Source organism: Fukomys damarensis, unplaced genomic scaffold, assembly GCF_012274545.1.
Source record: "Fukomys damarensis isolate Sample0158 unplaced genomic scaffold, DMR_v1.0_HiC HiC_scaffold_39, whole genome shotgun sequence".
Lineage (NCBI taxonomy): Eukaryota > Metazoa > Chordata > Mammalia > Rodentia > Bathyergidae > Fukomys > Fukomys damarensis.
Genome location: NW_022900951.1, coordinates 100731697 through 100757234, shown reverse-complemented (window position 1 = coordinate 100757234; position 25538 = coordinate 100731697). Strand labels below are relative to the sequence as shown.

Sequence of the window (25538 nt, the reverse complement as noted above, 5' to 3'; positions counted from 1 at the left end):
GTTCATTTCAGCTGCCCATTTTTGAATCAGGTCTTTATATTTGGGGGGACTGATTGTTTTGAGTTCTTTATATATCCTTGATAATAGTCCTTTGTCTGAGGAACAGCTGGTAAAAATTTTTTCCCACATTGTAGATTGTCTCTTAGTTCTGCTGATGGTTTCTTTTGAAGTACAGAAGCTTTTTAGTAAGATGAGATCCCAGTTGTTGATTCTATCTGCTAGTTCCACTGCTACTGAGGTTTTGTTCATAAAGTTTTTTCCTATACCAATGTCTTCCAGAGTCTGACCTAACTTACTTTCCAGCAAGTTTAATGTTTCTGTTTTAATATTTAGATCTTTAATCCATTTGGATTTTAATTTAGTGCATGGCGAAAGATAAGGGTCTAATTTTAATCTGTGACAGGTTGATATCCAGTTTTTCCAACACCATTTATTAAAGAGGCTATCTTTCCTCCACTGAGGATGGTGAGCTCCTTTGTCGAAGATGAGGTAGCTGAGTACATCTGCATTTGTTTTTGTGTCTTCCAGTCTGTTCCATTGATCCTCAGGCCTATTTCTTTGCCAGTACCATGCTGATTTTATCACAGTGGCTTTGTAGTATAGTTTCAAATTGGGAATTGTTACACCTGGTGCCATGTGACTGTTGCCTATAATGGCTTTTGCTATTCTAGGTCTCTTGTGGTTCCAAATGAATTTTTGGATTCTTTTTTCTAGTTCTGTGAAATATAGTGTTGGAATTTCAATTGGCATTGCATTGAATGTATATAGCAGTTTCGGTAGTATGGCCATTTTCACTATGTTGATTCTTCCTACCCAGGAGCAGGGGATATCTTTCCATTTTTTTATATCCTCTTCGATTTCTTTTTTCAGAGTGCTGTAGTTTTCAGTGTAGAGATCTTTTGTTTCTTTTGTTAGATTGATTCCTAGATACTTCATTTTTTTGGATGCTATTGTAAAAGGAATTTTTTCCCTTATTTCTCTTTCTGTCTGTCTGTTATTTGTGTATAGAAAGGCTATTGATTTTTGGGTATTCACCTTGTATCCAGATACTTTACTGAATCTGTCAATTAAGTCTAGAAGTTTTTTGGTGGAGTTTTTTGGATCTTCAATGTAGAGTATCATATCATCAGCAAATAATGATAGTTTAACTTCTTCCTTTCCTATCTTTATTGCTTTAATTTCTTTCTCTTGTCTAATTGCTGTGGCTAATGTTTCCAGAACTATATTGAAGAGAAGTGGCGATAGTGGGCATCCTTGTCTTGTTCCTGATTTTAACATGAAGGTTTTCAGTTTTTGGCCATTCAATATGATGTTGGCTGATGGTTTTTCATAAATAGCCTTTATTAAATTGAGGTATAGACCATCTATTCCAATTTTTTGCAGGGTTTTTATCATGAATGGGTGTTGAATTTTATCAAATGCTTTTTCTGCATCTATTGAGAGGATCATATGGTTTTTGTCCTTGACTTTGTTAATATAATGTATTACATTCACTGACTTTCGTATGTTGAACCACCCTTGCATCTCTGGAATAAATCCGACTTGGTCATGATGGATGATCTTCTTAATAATCCTCTGTATTCTGTTTGCTAGTATCTTATTAAGGATTTTTGCATCTATATTCATTAAGGAGATTGGTCTGTAGTTCTCCTTTTTGGTTGTATCTTTCTCTGGTTTGGGAATCAGAGTGATACTTGCTTCCAGGAATGAATTTGGAAGTATAGCTTCTCTTTCAATTTCATTGAAAAGTTTGAAGAGTAATGGTAGTAGTTCTTCTCTAAATGTCTTGTAAAATTCAGCAGTGAATCCATCAGGGCCTGGGCTTTTCTTTGTTGGTAAGTTTTTAATTACATTTTCAATTTCACTGATTGTGATTGGGGTGTTTAAAATGTTTTTATCTTCTTCGTTCAACTTTGGTAATTCATAAGTATCTAGAAATCTGTCCATTTCTTCTGTGTTTTCCATTTTATTAGAGTACAGGTTCTCAAAGTAGGTGTTCATGATCCTCTGGATTTCTTTCGGATCTGTTGTGACTTCGCCTTTTTCATTCCTAATTGCATGGATCTGAGCCTTTTCTTTCCTTTTTTTGATAAGATTAGCTAAGGGTTTGTCAATTTTATTTATTCTTTCAAAAAACCAGCTCTTTGTTTCATTTATTTTTTGTATCGTTTTCTTAATTTCAATTGCATTGATTTCTGCTCGGATCTTTATAATTTCCTCTCTTGTTCGAGCTTTGGGTTTTTCTTGCTCTTGTTTTTCTAGGAGTCTAAGTTTCATCGTTAAGTTGTTTATTTGAGCCCGCTCTGTTTTCCTAGTGTGGGCATTCAATGTTATGAATTTTCCACGTAGAACTGCTTTCATTGTGTCCCAAAGATTCCTGTATGTTGTATTGGCATTCTCATTTATTTGTAAAAACTGTCTAATTTCTTCTTTAATTTCCTCTGTAATCCATTGATTGTTTAGGAGAGTGTTGTTCAGTTTCCATGTGCTTGTGAAGTTTCTATAGTTTCTTGTGCTATTGATGTCTAGTTTGATTGCACTATGATCTGATAATAAACAGGGGATGACTTCAATTTTTTTGCATTTATTTAGACCTGTTTTGTGAGCCAGTATGTGGTCTATTTTGGAGAATGATCCATGTGCAGCCGAAAAGAATGTATATTCTGGTTTTTGGGGGTGGAATACTCTATAAACATCTATTAAGTCCATGTGTTCCAAAGCTTGGTTCAGTTCTATTATTTCATTGTTGATTTTCTGCCTAGTAGATCTGTCAATTTGTGATAGTGGGGTATTTAAATCCCCCACTACAATTGTATTAGTGCTTATTTGGTTTTTCATGTTACTTAATATTTGTTTTATATAGTTGGGGGCATTTATATTTGGTGCATATATGTTTATGATTGTCAGCTCTTCCTCTTGAATTGTTCCCTTTACAAGGATGTAGTGTCCTTCTTTGTCTCTCTTAATGAGTTTTGGTTTGAAATTTACTTTATCTGAGAATAAGATTGCTACCCCTGCTTTTTTCTGGACTCCTGACGCATGGAGAATTGTTTTCCATCCTTTCACTTTCAGTCTATGGACTTCCTTTTGCACTAGGTGTGTTTCTTGTATACAACATATTGTTGGATTTTGCTTCTTAATCCATTCTGCCAATCTGTTTCTCTTGATTGGTGAATTGAGGCCATTAACATTGATGGTTACAACTGATATATTTTGACTTATTCTTGTCATGTTTTTGTCCATTTGTTGACTCTTTTTACTTTTTCTCCCATCTCCTTTTAGTTTCTTGCCTTGCCTATTTGATTTGGTCTGTTGGGCCTCATGTTATTGTGAATTTCGTTGTCCTTTTCTAGGATATTGTTTAGAATTCCTTGCAGTGCTGGTTTGGTGTTCATGAAATTTCTCAGGTGCTCTTTGTCGTGGAAGTATTTTATTTCCCCATCTATTTTGAAAGAGAGTTTTGCAGGATACAAAAGTCTAGGTTGGAGATTCTTTTCTTTTAGGACTTGGAATACCTCACTCCAGGCTCTCCTTGACCTAAGGGTTTGTGTTGAAAAGTCTGCTGTGATTCTAATGGGCTTCCCTTTGCATGTGATTTGTTTCTTTTCTCTTACTGCTTGTAGTATTTTGTTTTTCTGTTGGATTTCTGGAATCTTGATTATTATATGTCTAGGTGTAGATTTTTTTTGATCGTGGCTAGTTGGGGTTCTATATGCCTCACTTATCTGTATGTCTAATTCTTCCCTTCTGTTTGGGAAGTTTTCTGTCATTAATTCTGTGAAGAGCTTTTTTATATCATTTGTGTTTTCTCCTGTTTTTTCATGAATTCCTATCAGTCTTATGTTATTTTTCTTTGTATCGTCTAGGAGTTGTTGGATTGATTTCTCATGATCCCTTACTGTTTTTAATAGACCTCTTTTTTCACGGTCACTGACTGCTATCCTATCTTCTATATCTGAAATTCTATCTTCGCAATCTTTTATTCTGTTTCGTACACTTTCAATAGAGTTTTTAATCTCCTGGATATCTGTTTGAATCTGTTTTATGGATTCCATTTCTTTCCTCTGTTGGGCATTCATTGTTTCCATGTCTTTCTTATGCTGAGTCTTCATGGCTTCTATCACAGTCTTGAGCTCATCTATTTTTTTCTCAGTTTCTGCTCTAGAGTCTCGAATCATGACTTCTATTTTGCTCATCATCTCTCTGGCTAGCTGGGAAATTATTTCTGATTTGAATTTTTCTAGAGCCTGATTGATCAATTTTGTTACCTCCTGTGCTATGGGTCCAGGGAGTCCTGTTGGTTCACTATCAGACTTTTCATCCTCATTTGTCCTACTATTTGCTATTGGTGAACTGGATATTTGTTTTTGTGTCTTGCTTAAGTGTTTTCTCATTTTTATTTTTATTGTTGGGTTGTCCTTCTTTAATTTCTGGGTATTACTTAAATCTTCCTAATATAGTTGCGTTTTAGCTTTTGAGTTTCTAATGACTCATAGACATTCTCGTTTTCATAATATCAGAGAAAACAACTCTTTAAATCAATCACCACTCTTTGTCCCAATTGATACATTCAGCAGCCCAATAGGATCAGGCACAGCTTGCCAACTGACCACTTATGGTAGTCATTAATGTATCACCTTTAACTCATGTGAATTAGATTAATTTCAAGAAGCAGCTCATAGTATGTTTGCAGTGAATATTCTTTTCAATATGGCATCTTTACCATTTAGGATGGGGGGTTCGACTTAGAACAAGAGGATTAGATAAGTGAAAGAATTAGAGCAGGTTTGAAGTGAATCCAGAGGTTGTAGAATTACCTTACTATCTTTACAAAGCTATTAGCTTCAGGGGGGATAGAGAGAGTGCAGGAATGACAAGAATATATCCCCTTAACAACAACAGGTGCTTGCCTTCCCTTGAAGGTACAGAGCCATGATTGAGGTAAAATGAGTGGAGAAGAGAACATAAAGAGAAACTCCTCCTAAAAACAAAAAATAATAAAAGAAGAAGTCTGAGTTAGGGCAGGAGCCGGAATAAAAAGGGAGATGAGGGACAATATGGTGGAGCAAGAGACTGAGTTGGAGAGAGAGGACAGAAAAAAGAAAGAAATTTTAGGGTGGAATGAGGAAAAGAAAAAAGAGAGAGAGAGAAAAAAAAAAGAATTTGAAAGGCCTCTTTCAGACTGTCTCTGTTCTCATATTATACCACATGTACAGCCATATGCAGAACCGAATCCCCTGGTCTCAGCTAGCCAATGGCAGTTCCCCACGACTGAGACTGAACACAGTCTACAAGGCCTAATTTTAGTTTCCCTACCCTCAGGGTTGAACTCCACTCAGTTCTATTACAGGTTTCCCCTCCCCTTTCTTTAAAGATGTTCAAAGTTGGGAGCTCACAAAACTACCCTTCATGAGAACCTATGCCTCTGCAGAGTTGGTCTAAGGACTGGCCCAATCAGAAGGTTTGAGAACAGGGGGGAGGTCGTAGGGGTGTTCCTTCCTTACTGGGTCTGTTTTCGTGCAGTCCGGGAGGTCGCACACCCGCCGGGTGATCTCAGGCAGGCAGGCAGCTGAAGAGACCCCCTCCGGGGTCTTTGGGTCCTTGCTGGGTCTGTGTCACGCAGTCTGGGAGGTCGCGTACTCTCTGGGTGATCTCAGGCAGGCAGGCAGCTGAAGAGACCCCCTCCGGAGTCTTTGGGTCCTTGCTGGGTCTGTGTCACACAGTCCGGGAGGTCGTGCACCCGCCGGGTGATCTCAGGCAGGCAGGCAGCTGAAGAGACCCCCTCCAGGGTCTTTGCATCCTTGCTGGGTCTGTGTCGTGCAGTCCAGGAGGTCACGCACCTGCCAGGTGATCTCAGGCAGGCAGGCAGCTGAAGAGTGGGCACTTGGTTTCTAAAATGTTCACAAATACTGACATAGACATTAAAAGCCATAGAGTCCTACAAATACAGTTAGTAAATTTGGACCTATGAATTTGGCTCTGAACATCCTGCAAGCCAAAGCAAAATGATCTTATTTCCACATGATCACTGACAAGATTTGCATTGTCCATGAGGAATAAAAACATACAATTCCTCTGAATAAACGAAACTTTTCTGGCACTTGTTCTAAAATCCTCATAGAGATGTCATATAGAGAGCACTGAACAATAAAGTGAATGAGACTTCCAACAACATGCTAACAATATATTTAACTAGTTCTTCAGTATTCTAAAGTACATTCTGTAAAAAAGTATCCGTGGACCAAACAAGTTATAACTTTAGTCAATTTACTTTCCTTCCTAGAGCCTCAGTTTCCCCCTCTTTGCAAATTCAGTTTTGGACTAGTTGACCTTCTCCTATGTTCCTGTTTTGGGATTCTTTGACTTTATGAACTAAGTTTTTCTGCCAACTTACAAGATTTCTTCCAATCTGTCTTGTTTGTATGTGAGTATATAGACATGCTAGATATATCCTCAATGGTCTGGGGCATTCAGTTTCTCTTTTACTTCTTCCCACAAAGCCAACTTCAAATACAGATATAACAGACAGCCTGCAATCTGATATGATTTAATGATTTCTTTAAAAGGTCACCTCATGGACTTCACATTATCCCTTCCAAAAAATATCATAAGAAATAAAACCTTCTCCACAGGCCCTAATGCCAGAAATTGTGCAATTCCCTGGTCAAGCAGTAAAAAAAAAGGAAGAAAAATGTGTGGACTACCTTCTATGTGTTAGATATATTTATTTAATTAGTTCATTTATTATTTACAACAATCCTGAGTCAGGTATTATAGTTCCCATTAAGAATAAAGCCTGTGGTGGGTTTGTACTTTGTCAAAATAGCTAAGATGAAACTAGAATCTTAAGGATTCTCTTCCCTGAAGGCTGAATTGAAGAACAGCCCTCATTTTCTTAACCAAGTGTTGTTGCAGCTTTGGCATGTTATCTTTTCTTTCCTGGCTCTCAATTTTGACATGGGGTATGTTTGATGGGTATCATAGCAACTACTAAACCTCTTCCTTCAGCTTTTCTGAATTCTGAGGGAATACATATAAGCCAAGAATTCTAGGATGCCCCTAGAATTTTCTTTTTCAATTTTTCTGGCTTTAGGGCAAGATGTTTGTTTAGCTGTATGATGAAGCACAGCAGGCTCTCCTGTAAGACACCTCACCTTTCAAATTGGAGAATTAAAAGTTGTGAGAGATTCATGTGGGTTCCATTTTTTGCTCATAGGTTCCAGTAGGACCTCATAAGTTCTAGTTTGACCTTGCAATCCCCTCATTTCACTTTTATGTTTCCTATCTGACTTGCTGACTTCAGGCCCAGCACCGGCTAAACAACAGCCTATGCGATCTGTTTAATTGGCACAAAAATTGCATAAGGTCAGATCCCTATAATAAATCATTTGCTTTATATCACTCTTAATACCTCTGCTTCCCTGACTGAACACTGGATAATACAAGTTCAATGAAATAAAATAATTTGCCAAAGACTACAAAGTTGGGAGGCAGAGTTACAATTGAAATAGGTCTCTCTGACTACAAAGTCCATGCTTTGGGGAAAAGAGTGCTTTAGCCAATTTCTCATCACTGGAAAACAATGCCTGACATTCACAAGGAGAGGTTTATTTTGGCTCACAGTTTGTAGAGATTTCAGTCCATAGGCAGCTGGCTCCTAGGCTGGACAGCACAGCAGAGTGGCATAGCAGAGGAAAGTTAGCAGAGGGAACTCAAGGGAGGAGCCAAGAAGGGAGAGAGAACACATTTCAGGTCACATCCCCATTCTCAGTGACCCATTTGTTTCAACCAGATCTCACTTCCTAAAAGCAAATTGGCCATAAAAACTTCAGTGAACTAATCCATTGATGATAATCACATGTTCATGACACAGTCACCTCCAAGAAGCTCCACCTATGAGCACATGAGACTTTGGGAGGACATCTAGATATAAAGCATAAGATTCTGCCCTTGGCTCCCAAATGACTCATACACATATCTTTATGCAAAATTTATTCAAACCATCCCTACGAATTGCCAAAATCCTAACAATTTCAGTATTACTGAAAAGCAGTCCAAAGTCTCCTCTGAGACTTAAGGCAAACTCTCAGCTGTAAACCACTGTGAAAAGCAAAAGAAGGTTAAACACTGCCAACACAAAAAGATACAGGGTAAACATTCCCATTCCAAAAGACAGGAACAAAGGGATAAAACCAATGGGACCAATGCAAGACTAAAACACAGAAGGGAAAATATTAGGTCTCATAGTTCCACATCTAGCACAAAGGGTAAGTTGTCGGGATGAGATGTGAACTCTAAATGGCTTGATGCACTGCCAGTGGATGTAGCCCTCATGGCCTCTCTGTTGGGCCAGCATTACTCACTCCTTATGGCTTTCCTCAGATATTCCATGTTCCTGGCTTTTTCAACATCCTGGGGTCCCCACTACACTTTTGGCTTCACTCTCACAGATTCATGCACTTGCCTAACCTCTAAGGCTTTCTTCTGAAATCTGGGTGGAAGCCTCCATGATCCCATAACTCTTGCATTCTGTATGCATGTAGGTCTAGTATCCTGTGGATGAAATCAAGGTCTGCCAGCAGCTCTAGCAATAGCCAGCCCCTCAGGAATCATGGCTACATTAGACTCTGAATGCCTAGATGGCTAAACACTGTAAATGAGACCCAGAGAATCAATTATCTGGCAGTCATTCTCCTTCTGGAGCAGGGTGACCCTACAGCTCTCTTCTCAAAGCAGTCTTTCACTTTTATAATGTTGAGCCTGGAAAGGATGAGCTCTCCTTTATTTCCTCACATGCCGTGAAGGCATTCTTTCCTATTATCCTGTTGTAAAGTATAGTACTTGTCTTCTTTTTAATCTGAGTCTTTGCAACAACCAAGCCATCCTCTACTCCATCCTTGCAGGTACTTTCTTTCTGGTAAAACTGAAAACTTTAAAAATCACTTAGCTATGCCATTTGCTCTTGATTCCTAAGGTAGTGCAGGCTAAACACTCCTCAACAATATCCATGCCACAGACTGAATGTGGGGCTTCCTTGAAATTTTCTCCAGCAGATTAATTAGCAGAGTAACCACCCTTAATTCAAGTTTCCTACAAAATCTCAGAATGAGCAAAACTGAGACAAATTTTCTGCCAATGAATAACACGCATGGCCTGGCATCCAAGTTCCAAAAGAGTCCTTGTTCCCAATTGAATCCTTCTGACCTTAGTCTTTGCTGGCTACATTTCTATCAGTATTCTGGTCTTCTCTGAGCTCTAACCATTATTTCCCATCAGCTCAGTATACAACATTCTGAGGCTGCTTCTTCTGCAGCCAGCATTGATAGAACTTTCTAGACTCCTCTCATGAACCACTTCTAAAGGCTTCTGAAGCACATAGTCAGCAAGTGTCCTAGGGTCACAGCAACAACCTCACTTCTCTGGTACCCAAATATGTCTTATTCACTTTCTCATTGCTGAGCAACAATAACCAACATCCATAAGTTAAAGGATGTTTGTTTTGGCTCACAGCTTGTAGAGGTTTCAAACCAGTCAGGACAGCATGTTAAAGGAGCATCACAGAGGAGAGTTAGCAGAGAGAACTCAAGGGAGGAGCCAAGAGGGAATAGATAAACCCTTCCATGTCACACCCCAAGTGACCCACCTCTTTTAATCATATTCTACCACCTAACAACAACACAGCTTTAAACTCATCACTGAACTAATCCACTGATGATTATCATGTCCTCATGGCCTAATTACCTCCCAAAGGCCCTGCCCATGAGCACATAAGGCTTGGGAAGGGGGACATGTAGATATAAACCACAATGGGCTGGGGTGAGTTGAGTTCAGGACCTCACAAGCACTTTACCACTGAGATAGGCTTTTAGCCAAAGTCCATGCTTAATTGCCTAGGTAGAATTTTCCTGCCACATAAAATGTGGTAAGAAGCGGCATTGATCTTTCCAGGGAGATAGTGATTGCATCCAGAATTCCTTAGCACCCCATTTTATTTAACTTTTGCCATAAAATGTATAAATACTTAAAATACTATATATTGAACTACTATATTTTGCTTATTGCCTATCAATCCATTCAAATATAAGCTCCATGACATCACAAGTATATGCCTGTTCTATTTATTGATGTATTATTCTCCAGTGGTTAGAAAAACTTTGCATATAGAAGATTCTCAATATTTGTTGTCAAATGAATTAAAGTAAGCCATAATAGCTAATAGGCACAGCCATTTGATGTAATAAAAAACACTAAAAGCATTCAAGTTTAGTCAAGGAAAATAACAATAACTGTTCTGAGTTTCAGTCTCAAATGACAATGACAAAGCCTTTTGACAGTGTCAAGGACTCAGACCAGCAAAATGCAAAATTAACCATAATAAAATTTTAAAACTAAAATAAATACATTGCTCACATTGACCTATCTCTAATGCTAAATCATTTGTACAGTGCAGTTACATTGTAAAATATCCCTACTTGCAAGTCTGATATTCTTGACTTCTGGACTTTATATGCTTAGGAAACAACACTCAAAAGATATGGAAAGTATCTAAGACACATAGAATAGTCACAGCTATAAGTATTCAAGGACAACTTTTCAATTTAAAGTGAGAACACTGAAACCTAGAGAGAAGTAAGTTGCCTAAGGTCACACAGCTAGATCTGTGTGTCTTGCTACCTAGAAATAAATCTCTACTCTATAGTGGCCTTGAGTAAATTACTTTGCCTGTCATTGCAGTTGAAGTAGAATAATAGTATTTAGCTCAGAAGTGATATGAGAATTAAGTGAAATAATACATGAAAAACACTGACAACAGTGCCTGATACTAGTAAATGTCAATAAATGTTAGTTACCTCTCCCTTCCCAGTGCATACCAAAACCTATCAATACAAATACATGTAACTCATACCACCTTACTCAGTTTTTCTACTTATTTCAAATATATTTCATGGTGAAAGCTTCTGAAACCACTTTAAGAATCTAAGAAATGAAAAAAAATGCAAAGTTAAAAGAGGAACATTTATTTCCTAAACAAACAGATTCACTGTTGGATTCCACTGGCACATTTAAAATTGGAATTCTTTGGCTATCATTTTAGGAAGAGAAGCAACACCTGAGTTCCAGGCACACCAGCATTCATTTCAAGCCATCTGGAAAGTTCCTGACATTCTTTATGCTGTGACATTTCCTCTTAGAAAAGTACAAGAAAGTTCCTTATTTCCCCCAGTGGAAGTTTGATAGTCTCCATATCATTGTCCGCCCTTTAAAAGTTGATGAAAAAAAAAAAAGGAGGCCACTTTGCAGGGAGTCTACTCAGAAAAGGTTTCAGTAGAATCCTTACCAAATTTGGCATTTTGCTAGGAGTTTGTTGAAGACACAAAAAATTTGAGAAATTACAGAATAATTGGCAATTAACTTGACAGAAGTACTGCACCACTAGCTGCTTTTTCAAGTCTCATTCTGTACATAACTGCATCTTCTACCACCTCTTAAAGCTAACCCTGTTAGAATTAACTTGAAGATGTTACTAGAACACCAACTACAATTTCCAGATTCAGTGAAAAATCTGTCCAGAAAGCCAGAGAATGAATAAATATCTGTCTTGTACTGTAAGGGAAAAACTGAACTCATGGTTTCAACTACATTCATGCAGCCAGGGATTTAGCTCAGCAGTTCTGCCACCTGCCTTGCAAGAGCAAGGACCCAAGTTCAATCTCAAGTACCAATAAATAAATAAATAAATAAACAAACAAACAAGGCTCAACTACATTCATGCATCATTTAGGGACAAAGATATGTTATGAGAAATACATCATGAGACAAATTTGTTATACAGTCAAGTCTTGGATCGTCAATTAAAACAGCTACAATGTCACTAGTTAATATAATCTTATGGAACTACCATCATATATGTGATCTGAAATTGACCAAAATGTCATTGTATGGTGAATTACTATATTTCTATTCATCACTACTAATAGCCTTTCGAAAAATACTGTACCTCTTGACTTTTATCAAATTCAAGTACATATCATTGTGTCTACAATTTGAGGGTGCCTAACTACCAAAAAGTACTAAAATTCTGAACAAACTTCCTGTACTCCATTGGTAGGGAAGAAGAAGAAAAGATAGTGAGATATACCACTAAATCCTCTTAGATACCCCCAGAACAGACCACTGCTTTTGTTTCTCATAATTTCTCTTTGGAACTGAGATTTGCTATCTCTCCAACTTCCAAAAATGCCAAGGGCAGGTAATGAAACCATCCAACTACATCCCACCTATAGCCCAGCTTTTAATGATCTAAAACATTTAGTGATCAGAAATTTTTCTTAAAAGTAGTCTTTATGTGACCAAAAAAAAAAAGATATGTTTGATCATAAAGTAAAGCTTAAAAGATTAGAGTCTTGAAGAGCTATATTGGAATCAAAAGTCAACCACTTACTACCTAGACACCCCTAAACAAATAACATTCTCCCTAAATTTCCATTTCCCCATTCTATAGCATGGAGACAATTATAGGATTACTTCATGGAATTATTATATAAAATCACATAATGTAGATGTTATAATTGCTTCCACTTACTTTAAAATACTTCAGCAGCTAGATATGGTAGGGTATTCTGGGAGCCTGAAGCAGGATTACAATGTCAAGTCCAGCCTAGGCAACTTAGTGACTTAGTAAAATCCTGTCTGGAAAAATATAATGTTCAACAAATAGCTTGGGGGTGTAGCTCAGTTCGAAGGCCTTGGTTTCAATCCCCAGTACTAGAAAAACAAATCAAAATAGATATGTGATATTATGTCTGTGTTGATATATTTTCTCTTTACCTTTAAAGTCAATCAAATGCTCTCATTGAGATGCACAGAGAGGGACAGGGTGCAGACATTACACAGAAAGGGTAACATTTCAGATATGATGACCACAAGTGCCTCTAATACCTGTATCTCAGACACAGGACCACCTCTTATTTGTTAATTAGTATAATGAACATCAAATCTGCTTTTCACTGACTGGTCTGCTAGCTTGCATGATAAATATTAAAAATGGGCTCTAATTGGTTGTAAAAGTGTCTAAGATATTTTAGAGGCCTGCTCATCCTTGTATAAACAGGATATTAGAATCTGGGAAATCTTTCAGCATGTCTCTACCCTCAGGAAAAGTATGTGAAGTTAAATATCTACAGAGAGCCCTGTTCTACCCACTGGTTTTAAAAATTGTCATGGCTGTCTGATATGTACTGTAAGACATCAAAACTCTGCTTCTGGGAGTAACAACCCTGAAAATAGAGAAGTAGATCTGTGTCCCTCTTTAAAAGCAACTAATGAGTTCGATTTTGAAACACTGTCGAGAGTTCTTCAAAAGAACTCTTGAATTAAAAAATAGAAAATCCAACAACAACCAGAGGAAAACTTGAAGAAATGGCTGCTTTGCAGTAAGAGAGCACAGTGTTCTCTTGAAGTGCCCATCCACCACTCACAGCTTGTGCTTGAGCTTTTAAAGGCCCTTATTCCCACATGGAGCTCCTTTCCCAACTTCTTTTCGAGAATTCTTGATTTCTCTGTAGGATGTCCCAAGTGTTTTCCTTTGCCCCAAACTACTATTGCTGGTACCTGTGCCTTTATATGCCTATAAAACTGAAAATATCTGAGTTAAGCAAGTGAAAGATAGCTTTTGCTCTGTTTCTTGAGGAAAATGGAAGACTAGGTCAAAACCCATTCTCCACGCACTGGATGGTCAGTAGTCATGTGAGCTGTAGCCCTTATTTTTAGCACAGATTGCCATATGTATCTTATTCTCAAAGAATTGGATTTTGACCTATTCTGTCAAATTCCTCAAGAAACAGAGCATGTATCCTAGCTACTTAAGAATCTGAGATGGGAATATTCCCTGAGCCTAAAAGATTGGGGTCAGCATGAACAACACAGTGAAACTGAATCTCCAAAATTAAAAGATAAAAGCTCCTCTCTATATGGAGGAATCCAGGAATGCACACACATGCCCTATGAAGAATGCATACTCAGAAGCCTGAGAAGGGGTAGGAACACACTTCAAATAGAGCATTTGCCTCACACGTGGAAAGTCCTGGATTTAATCCCTAGCACTGCAGGGAGGGATGGGAGAGGAAGGAAGGAAGGAAGGGGGTCTAAGAAGATCCTAAATTTTTACTTCAAGTTACCCTTCAGGCTCCAAAAAAGTAGAAAATGAAAGCTAAGATAAAGTTGTAAATAGCCCAGCTAAGCAATGAAGGAGCACTCCACCACAGAATCACTGGGCAAAGGATAGGAAAGTAGTCCCTTTTCTGTTGTCTTTTTCCTTTCATCCTTTGTTTGTTCCAGGCATTTAACATAACTCTGTCAAACCACCAGATGACCACTATGCTAATGGAACAAAGACTTCAGGAGGCATATATGACAAGAAATACAGGCTTAATAAAAATAGTTTAGAAAAGCCGGGCATGGTGGCGCATGCCTGTAATCCCAGCACTCTGGAGGCTGAGGCAGGAGTATCGCTGTAAATTCAAGAATAGCCTGGGCTACATAGTGTGTTCCAGGTCAGTCTCAACTACATAGTGAGACCCTGTCTCTAGAAACCAAAAAAAAAAAAAATACTTTAGGAAAGCAACTAAACAAATAACAGCATTCCACAAGAGATAACAAAAACAAATTGTGGGTAGGATTTTATTCCTAATTTCTGAATCTTATATATAATTTATATTTAAAATATTCAGTTTTCAACAAAAATATTACAAAGAATAGAAACATGCAAGAATGTATGGCCCATCTATAGAAAAAATAAATAATAGAAACTGTTCCTTAGGAAGCCCTGGCACAGAATTTAACAAAGACTTTACATGAACTATCAAATATACTCAAAGATCTAAAGGAAATCATAGACAAAAACTAAAAGAAACCAGTAGAACAATGTCTCAACAAATATAGAATATCAAAAAGAGAAAGGAATTATTTTAAAAACTGAAATGAAAACTTTACTAGAGGCGTTTGTTATGGCTTGCATTTAGATGTCACCCCAAAGTCTCATGTGGTCTTAAGTGAGCCTTTTTCAGAGGTGTCTGAATCTACAGTGTGTGATTGATTCATGGTACAACAGTAAGCCTGAGGGCACTAGGACTAAGGGTGTGAGTACTACCTGCCTAAGTAGTCTGAACAAGATAAAAGGGGCAGGGAAATGCTGTTAAGGTCCCTTGTTGCTTTTGTTGCCTTCTGCCACCATGAACTGTTGTCCCTCTGCCATGGGTCACCCTGTGTTGGAGCCAGATGATTATGGACTGAAACCTCTACAAACTTTTAAAAATCTTAAAATTGTAACTGATTTAAGACATAATACGGGTGCTCCTACAATATCTACAAAGTACTAAATGATCCAGATAAAGATATTCTTTAATCACATTTGTTGACTAGACTATCTTCCATATTTTCAAAGCCTTATAAAAACCACATTCTCTCACCCTGGCTACATAATTCCTCTCTTTCTTCAAACTTTACCTGCTATTCCCCTTGGCATCATATTCTCATTTAAATAAAATCTTGTCTTTTCTTTTAAAAAACTCAAATTGGATGAAAAATATGAATCTACACATCTATGAAGTACACCAAAATCTAGATGTGATAAACTCAATGATGTCCACACCAAGACACTTAATACTTAAATTGTTGAAAGGTAGAGGATCTTTGAAAAAACAAGAGTGAAATAATACATAACATGAGGGATCTTCAATAAGATTAACAGGCAAATTAGCCCCAGAAAACCTGAGGGATAGCACACTTACATTTATGAAAGAAAAATAATATAAAGCAAGAATTTTACATCCAAGAGAACTATCCTTCAAAAATGAAGAAAAATTAAGACATTTCCAAATGAAGAAACAGAAATTTCATCAGCAGTAGATATGCCATACAATAAATGCTGAAAAGAACCCTACAGGATAAAATGAAAGCACACTAGACATTTACCCCAGTGCCATAAAAAAAATAAATAAATAAATAGAAGTAGTAAGTGTTTTTACGTAAGTAAAAACTAAAATTGCCCCTGTTGCTTGCTTGGTCATTTTTTGTCCCTAAATTATTTAAAAGACAAACAAATAAATAATTACAGAACCTATACAAAGATGACAAGAGCACCAAACAGCTACAGATCAGCCTCTCTGGGACAGTGGAATATAACAACTTGGAGAAGAAAAAAAAGAGGGAGGGAGGACCCTGGGAACCAGAAAGGATCTGAAGGGAGAGTTGGAGCCCACAGGGAAAGTGAAGAGACTCATTTCAATGCAGAAAAAGTATGAGGCAGGCTACACTTTCTCTCTCACTCCCAGTTTGAAATGAGAAAAGAGCAAATGTACAGACACAATAAAGGTGGGATACACTAGAGGCCTCTCCAGAGAAAAGCACCAGTGGAATGGAGCTTTGGATCCTGTGAACTACAATAGCTGCTGAGTGACTCCAGTCCAAGTGTCCCATGGAGAGGGAAGTTGGCCAGAAGCCATTTTAGAAATGAGCTAACTGAACCCAGGACTCAGAGCAGCCGTGGGTTGGCTCCCTCTCAGGGCACCCAGTGACTAGCTGAGGCACAACTGCAGGAGACATGCAAGGTCAGGGAGCAGAGATCAGGCTGGCAAGAGATACCCACACTGCTGTAGGCTGAACAAGTCGGGCCTCAACCTCACAAGCAGAGGCCAGGATCAGTCTGAAATTCTATGGAGCTGAAAGTACCAGAACTAGACACTCTGCCTTATTCCTACTTAGGCTTCCTGAGATCAAACAGCATGGAAATGGGCTCTGTCTGACTCCTTTGTCTATCAGAGATAGCGAAAACACGCTCTGAATTGGGAGTTATTACCACAAAACTGGAACCCAGAAGAAAAAACACAGGCTTTAAATCACAGAGAAAACTCTATCTCTCTCTCTCTCTCTCTCTCTCTCTCTCTCTCATTCTCTGCCTCTCTCATTCTCTCTCTCTCTTTCTTTCTTAACTTTTTTCTCTTTTCTTGATTGTTTATTATGGCATTGTGATAGGTGTGAACATATTTTTGTTCTTTTCTTTTGTTTAGTCCTTGTTTTTGTCTTTTCCTTCTTCTTCATCCTTTCTTCTTTACCAGTTGTCAAGAGTTTAGATAATCCTCCTTTGTCCTTCAGCCTTGCTTCTAATCTCTTTTTCTTCTTTATTTCTCTATTTTCTTCCCACATATCCCTTTTAAAATTTCTTCCCTGAGGGCAAAATTGCTCTATTGAGGGGATATTTACTGTATATAATTTTCTCATTTGGTTTACATTTTGTTATATAAAAGTCTGGTATGGACAGAGGAGCCCAGCCACCACTTGCCACCTGCCTGTAGGCCAACACATTCAACCATGCACCACAGAGGAGCCCAACCATGCGGGCACCAACACAGTGGCATTTGTGCCACCCAACCCTGTGAACAAGAAAAAGAGGGTGTCTCCAAGGCTCCTAGATGAAAGGTGAAACCCACTGGAAAAGTGAAAAAAATCTGTGATAAAGGCACATCACACCACCATAGTGGGTAAGTCAGAGGGACCAGCACCTCACATCAGAACCTGGTCTAACTTCAGGGGAAAGATAGCTGGAACCTGCAGTAGAACCTTACAGATTCGAACCAAGCAAGACAGAGAACTAAACTTGAGCCTCGCAGCTAAAAATCAGCCTGAATCTCAGGGGACAGCTGCTGGCTTGCTGAGACTAATTAGCTTAGACCTGCAAACTCCTGCGCATGCTGTCTATTGTGTCAAAAGAGAGCCTGAAGGAGGCCCTCTGTTTCTATTTGTATTTTTTTATTTTCAAAGTAATATTTTTCACTTATATTTAATCATTTAAAAATACTTTATCTATCTTTCTCTTTTCTCAATAATTTTTTCCTTTTTCTCATCTTATTTTTCTTATCTTCTTTTTTTCTCTCACTCTCACTCTCTCCCTCCCACCTTGATCTCCATTACTTTCCCATTTTGTTCCTGTTCCTGTCCAAATTTGAATTTATTTTCTTTCTTTTCCCTTCTCTTTTTCCTTCTCTCAATTGCCATTAGTTTTAAAAGAAAGTGATTATAGTCTCTAGCCTCCATATTGCTGTTAGATTGTTCTGTTCCTGGGAATATTTTGTTCTACCTTCTCTTCTCTTCAACAGCTCCCTAGAGTTAGGGTGATCATCCTGTGTCCGCATCTCACTTCTAACCCTTCTGTATCCTATCTATCTATCCCTTGTTCCCCAACTACTTCTCAATCTCCAAACTGGAGTAAAGTTGTTATATTGAAGAGTTTATTCACTGTAAACGTATTTTGGGCTGATCTTTGATTTTAATTTCATTCACATGGTTAAAGATGATAGATTAATAACTACCACAAATTGTCATTTTCTAAGCTGTGGTTGATGCTATTGTGTTGCCGATTGTATCACTTGGGCTAAGGTGTTGTGATTGATCTAATCAGTTGTCCTCACTGGCATAATGAAAATGAGTTTGCCTCATAGACATTAGAGACTCAAAACTTAAGACCAGCTCTATCTGGAAGATTGAAGTGTTAAACCAGGAATTAAACCAAGAACAGGTCCAAGGACAAAAATAGAAATGAGAAGGCACTTAAACAGGACACAAACACAGACTTCCACCCTGCCAAATATAAATTCTGGGGGAAATGAGGTAGAAAAGTCTGACAGTCAACAATCTGATCACCCTGAACCAATAGCACAGGAGGTAAAAAAAACTGATAAATGAGGCTCTGGAAAAATTCAAAACAGAAATAATTTCCCAGATAACCACAGAGGTGGTGAGAAGAATGAAAGACATGATTAGACTCTAGAACAGAAACAGATTTAAAAAAATAGATGAGCTCAGGTCCATGATGAAAAACCATGAATGCCCAGCACAGGAAAGAAATGAAAACCTTGAATGCCCAAATAGGAAAGAAATGGAATCCATAAAAGAGATGAAAACAGATATCCAGAAGATAAAAGAAACTTTATAGAAAGCATTCGCAGAAGGATAAATGAATGTGAAGATAGAATTTCAGATATAGAAGATAGGATTTCAGTCAATGAAAATGTGACAATGAAAAGAGAGATCTCTTAAAAGCAATAAGGAATCATGAGAATCAATCCAAAAACTCCTACATGATGCAGAGAAGAATAATATAAGACTGGTAAGAATCCATGAGTAGCAGGAGAAAGTACAAATGACATAAAAAAATCAGATCACAGAATTAATGACAGAAAACTTCCCAAACAGAGGAAAAGAAGTTGACATACAGATAAGTGAGGCAATCAGAACTCCAACTAGCCATAATAAAAAAAAAATCTTACCTAGACATATAATAATCAAGATCCAGGAAACCCAACAGAAGAACAAAATACTACGAGCAGTTAGATAAAAGAAACAAATCACATGCAAAGGGAAGCCCATCAGAGTCACAGCAGACTTTTCAACACAAACCCTCAAGTCAAGGAGAGCTTAGAGTGAGGTTTTTCAAGTATTAAAAGAAAACAACCACCAACTTAGACTGATGTATCCTGCAAAACTATCTCAAAATTGATGGGGAAATAAGATACTTCCACAACAAAGAACACCTGAGAGATTTCATGAACACCAAACCAGCACTCTAAAAATTTCTAAACAGTACCATGGAAAAAGAAATGAAGACCACAGCTTCATAAGGGCCAACAGAGCAAATATACCAGGCAAGGAAAGAAATTAAGGGGAAGAGGGAAAAAAAATAAAAGAACCAACAACAGGAAAATAGCATGACAATGAAAAGCCAATACATAACAGTTATGACCATCAATGTTAATGGCTTCAATTCACCAATCAAAAGAAATAGTATGGCAGAATGGATTCAGAAGCAAATCCAACAACATACTGTTTACAAGAAATCCGCTTAACCCATAAAGAAATTCATATATTGAGAGTAAAAGGATGGAAAACTGTTCTCCATGTAACAGGAGGCTGGAAAAAAGCAGGGGTAGCTATCTTATTAGCAGACAGAACAGATTTCAAACAAAAATTAATTAAGAGAGACAAAGAAAACCTCTACATCCTTGTAAAGGGAACAATACAAGAAGAAGAAATGACAATCATAAATATACATGCACCAAATACTAATTCCCCCAACTATACAAAACAAAATTTTTTTTGAGACAGGGTCTCACTTTGTAGTTGAGACTGACTTGAAACTCACTATGTAGCCCAGGCTGGTCTTGAACTCACAGCGATCCTCCTGCCTCAGCCTCCTGAGTGCTGGGATTACAGGCATGCACCACCAAGCCTGGCTTGTATAAAACAAATTTTAATGGATATGGAAAATGAAATAAATACTAATACATTTGTAATGGGGGACCTCAATACTCCACTGACACAAATGAACAGATCAACTAGACAAAAAAATCAACAATGAAATAAGAGAATTGAACCAAGTCTTAGAAAAAAATGGACTTAGTAGATGTCTACTGAGTGTTCCATCCCACAAAATAAGAATATATATTCTTTTTGCCTGCAACATGAGTCATTCTCCAAAATAGTCCACATGCTAGCTCACAGAACATGCTTAAGTAAATGCAAAAGAATTGAAGTTATACCTTGTATATTATCAGACCACAGTGCAATTAAGTTGGAGCTCAATAGCTTAAGAAACCAAAAGAACTTCACAAACACATGGAAATGAAACAACATTCTCCTGCATAATCAATGGGTCACAGAGGAAATTAAAGAAGACATTAGTCAATTTTTACAGATAAATGTTAATGCCAATACAACATACAGGGATCTATGGGACACAATGAAAGCATTTCTACATGGAAAATTCATAGCAGTGAATGCCCATACTAGCAAAACAGAGTGAGCGGAAAAAAAAACCTAATGATGAAACTTAAGCTCTGAGAAAAAAGAAGAGCAAGAAAAACTCAAAGCTCTATCAAGAGAGGAAATAATAAAGAACAGAGCAGAAATCAATGCAATGGGAACTAAAGAGAATGATACAATACACAATTAAAGAATTTAAGGGATAAAAAGAATATATTAAATTCTACTCCTGGAAAATAATTGTTGTGGTCAAGCCTTTTTGTTTTGAGACAGGGTCTCACTATGTAGTTGAGACTGATCTGGACCTTACCATGTAGCCTAGGCTAGTCTTGAATGCACAGCAATACTCTTGTCTCAGCCTCCCAAGTGCTGGGATTAAAGGTATGCACCACCATGCCTGGCTGTGGTCAAGCCTTTAAAAAGACAAAGAACTGGAATTTCATCAAGTTTATAAAACAATTTGTATGAACAGTTATTAATGTGGATGACAATATTTGATCCAAGATTTACTTTCCTTATAATTTTTTAAATTGAATTTATTGGTACATTTTAGGTATACAGTACAGTTACATTCATTATTGGGATCTTGTACCTTTACATGACAGGTCTTAGTTCTCATTTTTTCCCCTTGTCCCTGCCCTCCCTTCACCCCCTCTTCCCCTCCCCATTTACAAACACTTTATTTCCATTTTTTCATTTTCTCTAATTTTTTTCCTTATAAATTTAAAAGGAGTTGGCAAAAGAGTAAATATTCCTCACCCATCTCAAACTTAAATGTCTTTGATAGCTAACATTATCTCTAGATGATGAAATTGGCTAAGGACAGTTTAGAACACATGGTAGGTGATTCATGAATGTTGACTATTATATTTTTAAATGAATTTATTTATTAGTCATTAAAACCTGCAAGAACACTGTAAGGAGTGAATTGTGTATGCTGTAAATAAGAGTGTTTCTAATAAATATCCAGAAAAGATAAAATCATAGGAAATATGTTTCAGAAGCATACCATCACCACTACAGACACATAACTAAAAACACTACATTCACCACCTGCCTTGCAAGTGCAAGGTCCCAAGTTTGATTCCTGGTACTAAAAAACAACAACAACAACCAAAAAAAAAAACACTACAAAGCTGTCAAATACTAGACAACATAAATTTTATGCTTAATCACAAAAGCAAACCTACCAACTTCCTGTGGTTAAAAAATTTTTACTAGAACCCAGATTGTGTTTAAACTCCATTTAAAATAACAGAGGGAGCTGGTAAAGGGGCCACGAAAAGAATTAAGATGTGTCATATACATGTACCAACTTCTCACAAGGAATGCAATCATTATATACTATAAATTGTACTAATAAAAATGATTAAAAAGATTAAAATGTATCTCATCCAAAGGAAGTGAAATCGTGTCAAAGAGATATCTCGACCCCCATGTTCATTCATTGCAGCATTATTCACAAAAACCACAAAATGGAAATAACTTAAATGTCCATCAGCTGACATGTGGATAAAGAAAATATGGTGGGTATGTGTGTGTATTGGAATATATTATATATATATTGGAATATATTATATATATTGGAAAATATATTATATATATATATATACATATAAAATGGAATAGCATTCAGTCATAAAAAGGAAATTATGTACTTGCAACATGGATGGAACTAGAGATCATTATGCTAAGTGAAACAAGCCAGGCACAGAAAAATAAATGCCTATGCATATATGGAATCAAAAAAAAAGTTTATTTTATAGAAGTTAAGAATAGAATGGTGGTTGCCAGGGGCAGGGGCAGAACTGCGTGGAGAATTTTATCAATAGGTACTAAGTTGCACCTGGATAGGAGGACTGAGAAGTTCTGGGGTACTACTGTATAGTAAGATGATTATAGATAACAGTACTGTGCTCTACATTTCAAAAAGCTAGAAGAATTTTGAAAGTTTTCACTACAAAAAAATGATGTCTTTGCGTAAACAGATATACTTAACCTGATTTATATATTACACAGTATATACATGTATAAAACATCACAGGTACCCCATTAGTACGTGCAATTTTATATATGTCTTATATATGAGTAAAAAATAAATTCAAAGAAAAATTGTAGGTTGGAAATATAGCTAAGTGGTAGAACACTTGCCTAGCACATGCAAGGCCCTGGGTTGGATCCCTAGCACTGCAAAACATTTTTCAGTAAAATAATTCATCCTTACACCTTTAAAGGCTTTTCAGTTTCCTAAGCACATTCACACAGATAATCATCTTTTCTCTTTACACCAATATAAGATAGGTTAGCAGGCATTATTCCAATTTTACAGATAAGGAAACAAGGCACAAAACAAGGGAGTAACTTGGCTAAAGGCACACACAGACTCAAGCCTTCTAATTCTCTGGCTGACATTTTGGGCGGATGGGCAATACTCAAATTGAACCCAGGGCATTTGGACTAAACTACATTTCAGCCTCCTCTCTTTCTTCCTTTTTCTTTTTTTCATTTTGAGACAGGGTCTCACTAAATCATTTCCTAGACTATGATCCTCCATCCTCAGCTTCTTGAATAACTGAGATTATAGGTGTGGGTCACAACACCCAGCTCAAAACATTCTTCAATTCAACTTCCAATGACATAGGCTCCAGTTCAAATGGGTTACAGAAAAGGACAATATGACAATTTGAGAACCGAACAAGTAAACAAAATAAAATCCTCAAAACCTGTGAAGCCACAGAGCAAAATATGACACCCTTTTCTCCAACAAAGAATCACATTTTACTCAATCCTCTTTCGTGTTATGATCTTGCAACTACTTTGGCAATATTTAGAGGCAACAACCAAATGAAGATTCAAATGAGAAAACCATGCCATCATCACTACCAAATCACTCCACCCTTCCAGAAGCCAGTAATGGATATGATTACCAATGTGAGGTCAGATGAGATCAGATGTGAGGTCAGAGCCACAGATTAGGACACCACCTTGCGCCCAGAGTGGAACAAGGGAAACTGGGTCTTTTAGTTTATTTTCAGTTGTTCCTATTGTAAAACATTTGTGAGTACTGTTATAATTTGGATTCAGAATGTCCCCCAAAAGCTCATATGCTGAAGGGTTAGCCCTTAGTGCAATAATGTTCAGGGGTGGGGCTTTGGGGAAGTAATCGGAACATGAGGGCTCTGAGCTCATCAATGGATTCATCCATTGATGGGTTTATATCTGATGACATTATGAAGAGGTAGTAGACCCTTTAGGAAGTAGGTCACTGGGGGTGTACTCTGGAAGGGTATGTCTTATCCCAGGCCCTTACCCCTCTCCCTTCCTTCCCTTTCTTCTCTCCATGGAATGAGCAACTTTGCTCCACCACATGATCCTCATCTCAGGACCAACGTGATGGAACCACGCAACCAAATCACGAGCCAAAACAAATCTTTCCTCCTTTGTTTTTCTCAGTTGTGTAGTCACAGCAAGACAAAGCTAGCTAATATACTGGGTGATTTGTAAAGAACAGAAATGTATTTGGCTCATAGTTCTGGAAGTTGGAAAGTCTGAGAGCACGGCACAGGTATCTGTTCATCATCTGGAGAGGGTCTTCTTGCTGCATGTAACATGGCAGAGGGCATCATTTGGTGAGACAGAGCAAAGGTACTAGCTCTAGTCACTCTTCCTCTTCTTAGAAAGCCACTAATGTCATCCTGGAAGGCCTACTTTTATCCTAATTACCTCCCAAAGGCCCCACCTCCAAATACAATTAACATATGAATTTGAGGATTAAATTCCAACACTCAAATTTTCAGGAGACATATTCAAACTCTTCCATCTAAATAAAGTCACCTGACATACAGAAAGTTTTCTGTTGCACTCCTATGTCTACTTGACCAAATTTTATAGAGGTCAAGGTGGAAATTTCCACCCTTTATAGATGAGCTATTAGACAATGGGGTGGGAGATTTCATATATGCTTATTTTTATTAAATTAGGACATTTATTAAGCTGGCTCAGACTGCCAGGCAGGTACATGTGTCAGTGTTTGGGGTGGTGGTTGTTTGGTTTTGTGGTGCTAAGGATTGAACCCAGAGCCTTGTGTATAATAGCCAAGCACTTTACTCCTTAGCTACACCTCTATCCCTGACTGAAATCTTGAATTGAAAAAACTGTATTCCTATAGTCACCTGTCTATAATAAACTGAAAATAGCTCCATGAAGGAAAGAAAGAAAGAAAGAAAGAAAGAAAGAAAAAGAAAGAAAGAAAGAAAGAAAGAAAGAAAGAAAGAAAGAAAGAAAGAAAAGAAAGAAAGTCACCTGGAACTCAATGCCAGGAGCAAAGCATAGAAGCTCCCGAGTAGAAGGCAGGTAATGAAAATGAAATAACTGCACAAACATTCCACTCCCTTAGCTGCAGAAAATTCGTTCCTTTCAGCTTCTACAATTCTGTACATTTAGTTTCACTACTGAACACTTAATAAAGGGAGCCAGGCATGGTGGCGCATGCCTGTAATTCCAGGATTCAGGAAGCTGAGGCAGAAGGATCACCAGGAGTTCAAGGCCAGCCTGAACTACATAGTGAGACTCTGGCTCAAAAAAATAAATAAAATAAATTGCTTAACAAAGTTAACAAGTATTGTGGAATACTTTTTACATGGCTTAGCATATGACACAGAAAGCAGGAGACACGAGAGAAGTGTGCCTGCCCTTTACAGAGTCTGACTGTCAAGCGGGGGAAT

At 37.6% G+C, this 25538-nt stretch overlaps 1 protein-coding gene across 2 annotated transcripts in view; it reads right to left on the bottom strand.

Annotated features, from left to right (window-relative positions):
- Tex13d (TEX13 family member D) overlaps window positions 1–25538 on the bottom strand; it is a 128202-nt gene that overhangs the window by 88156 nt on the left and 14508 nt on the right. The window lies entirely within an intron of this gene.